This window comes from Pinus tabuliformis, chromosome 1_2 (assembly GCF_031772625.1).
Source record: "Pinus tabuliformis cultivar Carrire ecotype Pingquan chromosome 1_2, CPIR1, whole genome shotgun sequence".
Lineage (NCBI taxonomy): Eukaryota > Viridiplantae > Streptophyta > Pinopsida > Pinales > Pinaceae > Pinus > Pinus tabuliformis.
Window position 1 is genome coordinate 206,624,400 of NC_142298.1, and position 8,843 is coordinate 206,633,242.

Genomic DNA, 8,843 nt, shown 5'->3' on the forward strand with positions numbered 1-8,843 from the left:
GCTCATGGTGATTGTGTTCACTATCACCAGACTTTGCGGAGCTTCCACATTACATATTGCCACCGGATCCCAGATGCGTATGGCAGTTGATTGCTTTCGAGGCACCATCTTCAAATGGTGCGATGCCGTGTTGGCCAATCTGAAAGGAAAACTGACCAGGGCCAAAAATGGACAACTAAAGACCTTTGGTTATGGGGCTTTGGTTGTGAGTTTTGGCCTGGAGAGGGTTCCTATGCTGATCCCAGAGCACCTTACTGTTGGAGCTGGGCTTCCTCGAGAGCCCAAACTGATGCGATGGGTTGCAGTTATGGCCCGTCACCCGGACGAGAGGACAGAGGTTGCTCGATTCAAACCTGAGTATTTCCAATGGCTGGAAAACCAGGTCTTTTCTATTCAGGACTTCCCTTACACTGGGATAGATTTTTATGGTGACCCAGACATGGTTCTTCCACCAGGAGAGCAGTGGGATGAGTCAGGTAAAATCCTTTTCAACATTTTTCCTATTTTAATTTTTTTTTGTTATTTTTTCATCATCTTCAAAACTAATAGTAAAAAATTTCAAATGAAGATGTGGGTCCACAGCGACCAGCCACTCTCCGGCCTTACGAGAGGAAGCAACCAGTTGCACCCGCGCTAGCCCCACAGGACGAATCAGCAGAGGTTTTGGCCGAGTTGGAGGGTCATCTCGAGTGCTTGACAGGAGACATTCCTGAGACCACTATAGATGACATTCCTCGTTGACTTCAGCGCTATCTGATTGGGGTCCCGGGGCCTTTTAGGAGGTTCCTTTGCAAAGTGGCCCGTGCAGTGGTTTCTTATAGAGATCATCACCAGTGATAGGATGATCGCCTATTGTGGGCACAAGTGACATTTTTGTTTTTTGTACTTATCACTTTTGCCGATCATAAGGTGTTTTTCAACCTATGATCGAGGACGATGTATTTTTTGACACACTCCTATATATATATATATATATATATATATATATATATATATATATATATCACTATTACCGGCTTATCTTGTAAATCATGTTATGGAATGGTTTTAAATTTACATGTATGATTATTGCAAATGTCTATTTAACATTCGAGAAGCAATTGCATCTGCTAATGTATTTAAAGATCTTGGAATATGCTGATATTCAATATAATCAAATTCACATTCCAAGAGACGCACTCTCAAAAATAATCTCAATAACACTGGATTTCTAATGGTATACACTCTATTAAGTTGTAATACAACGAGTTCAGAACCTAACCTCACTATCAAACTCTGAATCCCAAATGAAATAAATTCAGATAATAACTCAATCACTGCACTATACTCGGCAATGTTGTTCGTTGTTTGACCGAGGCTTACCCCATGCATAGATACTAACTCGTCAGAGGGCGAATAGATAACCCAAGCTGCGGAAGAGATGTTCTGTGTGTTACGACAAGCGCCATTAGCGAAACCAATGTATGTTTAGAGAGGCATCGACATCTGCAATATCAAGAGTAAAACCAAGATAAGCAGGAATAATGACGCAAAACACTCTCTAATTAAGCACATTGTTTAAACTAAAACACACTAGCTAGAAAGAGAAACTATCCTAACTACAAATCTCCATACCCATTCTTTTAAGCATAATACCTCTTCAAGTAAGGGCCATTTCTGGGTTTACCCAAAGAGTCCCCGTCAAAGTCTACCAATTCATAGGCCCCTTTGGCTAGCTTTCGCTTGACAACATAGGGACCATGCCACATAGGAACGAATTTTCCAGCGCCTAATTTATCATTAGCTTGATCATAAACTAAGACTAGGTCTCCTTCCAAAAAATTTCAAGGGGTCACATTTCGATCATACTGAGCTTTCATTCGTTTTGCGTGAGTCTCGATTGCCAATGCAGCATCACGTAGATTCTCATCTAATTGAGCCAAGTATAACAAACACTTTTCCTCTTCGGAAGTGGCTGGAAGTAACTCGATGGCCATTTGCAGTGACGGTGTCAACGGGAAAAGTGACTACTCAGAACGACCCTATCCCACTAAGGTGTGACAGTGACCTTAGAAACAAACAAGGAAAACTACTTTCGTATTCTTCTTTATGAACTATAAACGAAGAGGAATAGGATGAACCAACCTGTGTCTTGCACTAGTCCTTTTGATCCAATCTCTCTTCTCTTTGACAGCTTCCAGCTACCTGCTCCCTTACTTGCCCAGCTTCACCAAGTTCTTGTAAGATCACAGAAGAAGAAAAATACACAAAGACATGGATTTATATTCATAAATAGATTAGGATCAGATTTAAGCTAAACATGCAAATATAACAAACATCAATGATACACAAGCATGTAGGAGAAACTCAAATAGTTTTATTGATATGACAAGAAGGTCCAGGAGGAGTTACAACCGATGATTCTTGATCCAGCATCAACCTCCCAGCAAAGGAATCCCCTCTTCACCTCCAACAAAGCATAAATCACCCTATAATCTGATATCTATCTCAAAACCAACAGCAATTCTCTGCAATGTACAAAATTCCAGCCTCCGGATCTCTGGGATGAGAGATCCATATATAAGTGTATGCAAAGAGGATGAGTCAGCTTATGATCTGACTAGTGGCTTCTCTCTGTCAGTTCTTGTTTCCACTTGGAGACTGAGAGCCTCTTACTCATCCTTGGTCGAACTCAGTGAGGCAAGTGTCATTGGGGAAGATTCTGGAAGCTTCCATTGTCTGTCCACCTCGCGGAATGACACTGCCATTTGTCATTTCCTGCTCAACGCACCCTGGTAGTGCATTTAGGTGCATTGTAACACACCTAGCTAGTGTACTTGGGTGCTATGCAACGCAGCTAGCTAGTGGAGCAGCTGAAATGATCCTGATTTGACTGATTCTGAGCAGTTTCTGGTGGAGAACTTCTGGGAGAAGCTGTAATTTTTTGACCTTGTTCCTTTAGGGGCCAGAACAACACTTTTAGGGACTTAGGATCCCTTGGTTTATGGACATTTCATGCTTAGAGCTGTAAGGCACAAAAATTTCTATAACAGTTGCCCCCTAAAGTATGAGGCCGTTTATCGAGTGAAATGCTTTATTAGGAGGATCCGAAGTTCTTTCAATGCTGGGAGGAGACCTGTAATAAGATACAATACAATACATTATCTTCATACTGTTTTCATGATCTAGCTGAGGCAGGCATTCCCATGCTCAGCTTTATAAATTCATTTTCATGTACATAGGACAGACAATCATCTGATGGTAGACTGATGATTCTGATAGAGCCATCATCCTTTTGGTAGGATGATTATCTATGCTGTAATGCTGTACATTTCAATGTCTTTATTCTCCTGAATATATATCGCAGCCCGGATGGATGAAACTAGATCCGGGGTCTTCAATCTCGTCTGATCTTCACTCGAAGTACAAGTCGATCCATGTGAGAAATGTTTTGAAGTCGAACATGGAAAGACATCGCTTGATTACCAGTCAATGATGTAAACTGTTAACAAGCGCGAGAGGAATCTCCGATAATGATGATGACCCTCAAGGTACTGCAGTACAATTCACGTGGTGTGAATAAAGGATTTGGCGTCGAACACCACGCAAAATCTTTCGGTCGAAGGTCATTGATGTATACCTGTCGCCGGAAGTGAGAAACTTGCCATTGAGGCATGCAAGCTTCAAAGTACTGAATGGGGTGTTCCTAGATCAACTTCTTGGATAATGAGTTGATGTCGACAAGAAGCGATCCATCAAAGGAGAGCCTTGATGAATCCCACATCAATGACACGGAATGAGCAAATGATTTTGATGGAGGTGAAAATGATCTGATGATATATGGTTCAGGATGGCGGTCATGAAAGAATGAAGTATAATGTATGGTAGTGGATGGGACACGGGTGACTTCTCTGGATGACTTCTCTTGAACATGTCGGCGACACTTATGTGATGGATTGGTAGCATTTACCCCAGATGTGGATGGTATGGCGTGACCATGGTGATGTGACCGGTGAATGAAACAACCCAACCCGACTTAGGCACGGAATGGAAGTGTCATGTTCAAGAGCGACTTGCTACCAATAAAGATTCTTTGAGTTTCTTTCCAATTTTTCCCCAGTCATTGCTGACCAGTATCTCTTTATTTTTGTCAAGCTTGAGGAGGATAACATATGCTTGTTCTATAATTTGCCCTTCGGGCAAACCCATCGCTATGTTTTAACGAGCCTAGCGATAGTGAAACTCGTTCTCGTCTAAAGACAAGTTTGTCGCTATTAATCTTTTTAACGAGTTTAACAACAAAGATAACTCGGTCCTTTTCATTTTTAGATAGTCTAAAAAGGTACATAAAGGTAACTCCGAAATTCCTTTTTCGTCATCTAATCCCTTAAGTCCGAAAAAGTATAAAACAATACAGAAGGGATGAATTTTTGATAGTTTTAATGAGCCGAACAAAACAAGCGCTCGATCTTTTTGTGCAATAATCCCTCAGGTCCAAAAAGATTAAAATCTAGAGGAGGGATAGCGCTTCCGGTCGCTTTAACGAGCTAGAAGGCCAAAACTCGGCAATCTTTTCATATTTTACGAGTCAGTTGAAAAGAGCTTAAAGAAGACTTGTCTTTTGAGGAACGAGTGACAAAAATGGGTAGCAGCTGATTCCAGGTAAGGTTTGGAATTTTCCAATCACGGCAGTGTCACAAGGATGGCTAGTGAAATCACTCTTCGCAGCTGTTCCTCAAAATGGGTAAACAATCAAATGGAGGTGAATGATCGGCCAATAGAAAAGTGGAGGTGACGGTGCAAACAAAACCAAGGCTTTAATGGCTGAAATGCTTCATTCACGGTGGTTATTTACCGGGGAATAGTTCATTTTTTAATGAGCTTAAACGCGGGTGGAAACATTTGCTCATGTATTATGTTTATTTTTTAACGAGCTTGAACTATGTGCTAAAACTGCTTGATTAATCCAGTCATATGATAAGAATGTCTCATATAAAATGACAACTTTTAGATTTTTGCCCCACATCCTTTCTTTATGCAAGTTAGGTGACGACTAATCCTACGAGTTTAAAGGGTTAGAGGTCCTAAAAATTTAAAAAATAAATAGTCGCCCATCGCTTGCACTCCAAAAGGTTTGCATGCCCCCAGGTATAAAATAGAGTTTCGAGGTCTCCCTCTATTCGAGCTGACAAAACATTCGTTTAATCAGGAAGGGTCACCCTTTATTCGAGCTGACAAAACATTCGTTTTATCAGGAAGGGTACTACCTCTTACAGGTTACCCAAAGATTGTTCTATTTACGGCGTAAACAAAACACTTCTTTGGCGATGTCTACCGAGATAAACAAAGGTGAACGGATGATATAGCGAGACCATCCCTGACATAACTTTGACAAGAGAATCCTATACTAGAATAACCCCCTCTTCCACTCACGGACAGGGGTACAGACTAGGCATATTCTCCCGCGGAAACCTACCCTATACCCAAAGTTTTCCTGCCGAAGCAGGCCAGGATACATGCCCCCTGGGTTTCATTCATATCCCTCCGAATTACTCGCGCTCATCGGGAGGACGGACTGGAGATTGAGACATTTCTTGCGTGAAGAGACCATTTAGGGATGGTATATGACTATTTTCTATGCGTGATCTGGGAAATGAAAGCTGTTCCACGAGCTTGACCACTCTTCCTTCGTGCGGAAAACACATTACTCTAAAGAGTGAGGAGACGATGGCTCCCATGCAATAAATACAGTCTCGTCCAAGGAGTAGATTATAATCCAAGGGTCTTTGAACTACCATTACATTCATTTGAACTGTCTTCCTTCTCAATGTTATGGGCACATTGGGGAGGATCCCTAAAGGTCGACTGGTTCCTTTATCAAAGCCTGTCAGATTTCTCATCTCAGGCAAGAGCGATGGCGAACCAAGCGCTTTCCAAGCAGTAGAGGAAAGGATACTCACAGAAGCCCCCTCATCTATGATGGTACTAGCCATAACCATTCTATATATTTGAACGATAATTCAGAATGGTATGCTTGTTGGTAAACGGGGTCTGCCTAGTTGATTCCAGTCGAAGGAGACAACTAGGTTGCTTGGAGGTGGGACCGAGTAGACGGCCGGGTATGGCTCTGACGAACTTCCCTCCTGCAGTAAGGGAATCGGTAGATTGCCCCCATGTTCGTCGGAGTCTGTGTTGATGAAGAGAATTTGGACGGTGTCATCCTTGTTCTCTTCAATGACTGTATCATCCGAAGATAAAACCTCTGAAGGCAAGACCGGGTCAACTGCAGCCTCGACCTTTTGACTTTCGTCTGGTATGGATTCAGATGGTTTATCTTCGATGATAGGCGCTTCAGCCGACCACTTGAGCGGGCGAGCTGGATTCTCAACTAGCGACGGACTCGGCAAGAGTTTTTTATATCTAGGAGGAAGTCGTAACGGTGAAACCGGACGATCATCCAAAACTCTTTTCGCTTCGTCTAAGAAGGGACAACGATGGACGGCATGATTGCCTTCGCACAGTTTACAGGGAAATCTAGCTTTCCCCTTTTGTCTTGGGGCTTCACTTTCACTAGTTGACGGTGTGTTTTCAACATGATCATCAGAGGTTGATGACACCGGATTGTGCAAACGAGGGGACCAATCCCTTAGTATCCGAGGGATGCAAGGACAATCTCTGTGAAAGTGGTCTCCTTTGCAAATGATACATGGTGATTTAGGCCTGGTCGGTGCAGTGTGTGGATTTTCATTAGACGACACTCGTTTTCCCTCCTTCTTCTTCTTCTCTTTCTTCTTCTTCTCCTTCTTCTCCTTAGGAACTTGACTTTTGGCTTTTCCAGCCCCATCAAGTGAAGAGGAAGGGGGAGAGGAAGAATTAGAGGAAGTAGAAGGTTGGTGGGAAACTCTGGACTCGTCTGGTTGCTTATTCAATTGTTCAGGAATAGTGGTGTTCTGAACGAAATTGGTTGAGAAGAGCCATACTGGCAAGCCAATTGTCAGTCCTAGAAGCGACAATGTGGCCATATGGGGTGCACCAACATCTCCCCAAGAGGAGAAGGGACTAGGATTTCCACCAAGGGGAATTCCTTGGTTGGTAGACTCCATTTTCTCAACCTAAGATCAACGTAGGAAAAGGGTATGAATATTCCATTTAAAATAAATTTTTAGACGCTTTGACACAACTTGTTTTTTCAATTTTAAAGAGTCGAGAAAAAACAAAAGATGACTCTAGTATCCTTCGATTTTTAATGAGCCTGAAGTGACAAGTGCTCAGATGGACCTTTTCCGTTAAGGAGTCTGAAAAGGAACGAAAGGGACTGCTCTGGAGATCTAGGTAGAGGAAGTACCAAACCAATCGCAAAATTGCAGAATACTTTTTACGGTACGGCAGTCAATCTTCCCGAATGCTGTGTTCAGTGCATTGCGATCAGTAGGGCGGCCGACACGGCTTCCTATGGATAAAAGGTTTTAAGCCTATAGGGGTCTCCCAATATATACTCGACGGTACGTGGGAGCACAAGTCCGTACTGGCACTTATCGTCTCAAAGTGGAGGAATCACCCAACCATCAGTGAGGACAACAGTTACCAGGCTTTATGACGCCGGAATACGTCTCTAGCCTAGACCTCTAAATGTTGTGCATTAAGTTCCAAAGCGTTGTTAGATTCATTCAATTTATTTTAAGTTGATCTTTCTTAGAAGTTTTCCTTTTGGGATCACCACGAGATGTAGATGTAATTCCTAAAAATGCAATCTAAAGATGATAAGCAAACTTTTATCTCTTTTCAGCAATGAAAATCCTAGCTACAAGGGGAAAAGAAAGACACAATCTTTTCTCAAAGAGCAAAGAGCACACTGTAAATGCACTTTTCCTAAATCAAGCCAAACAGATTATCAATATGCAAATGCACATGTGCATGTATTTGTTTTCACTTTCTTAATATTGATGCCTAAAAAGAAAGTTGATGTACAAATCTGAATTTGCTTTCAAATGACAAACACAAACAAGCTTCTTTTCGAAATCAAAAGGTAGAGATGATTACGAAACTTTATGATTTTGAAATAAATACTCGTTTCGACACTAGAAAGTCACAAATTCAAACCAAAGGCAAAAGTAAAAGCATAATCGATTGTCATTAGCAAATAAAGTTTCTCCTAAGATCAAAATCGACACTTACGACAGATCTAAATCAAAGGATGACAGTATGACTATTCTACTTTTTCAATGGAAAACTGTAAATGATGTAACAAACACACAAAGAACATCTACAGTATTTTTGTACAAAGGAGGTGGAATTAAGGAAAAGAAAAGGGGTTTTTAAATAGACACACACTGATCATAGGCTTCAAAAATCAGAGATAAAACTGAAAAAATGAAGCAAAGAACCTCAGCTACACAGGGCTAGGCTGATCAGCGCACCTATTACACAGAGAAACTGGATTGCAGCGCAGGTAGCCCTCTCGGGAACTACGTTGAAATGCAGAATCTCTTCACAGAGCCTGCGCTGGGGCAGAAATGAGAATTCTATCCAGGTTCTGGGTCACGGTTTGCAGTTTAATCTATGGTTTTTGGCCGAGCAAAAGCAATCAGTAATGCACAATCAGAGGGTTGATTTAAAGGAGGTCTAAGAGCTATCACAAAGGGTAATCAGATCATTTGTGAATCAGTTGTTCAAATCATAAACAGATCCAGTGAATGGATTGAAGTAGCAGATGTCTACTTTGCATTTGATAATGGCAAATGCAGTTCGATTGCTACTTCTATGTTTATGAAACAAACAACAAGAGAAACACAAACAAACTAACTAGACACGATCCCCGGCGGAGTCACCATTTTGTTAACGGGAAAAGTGTCTACTCAGAACGA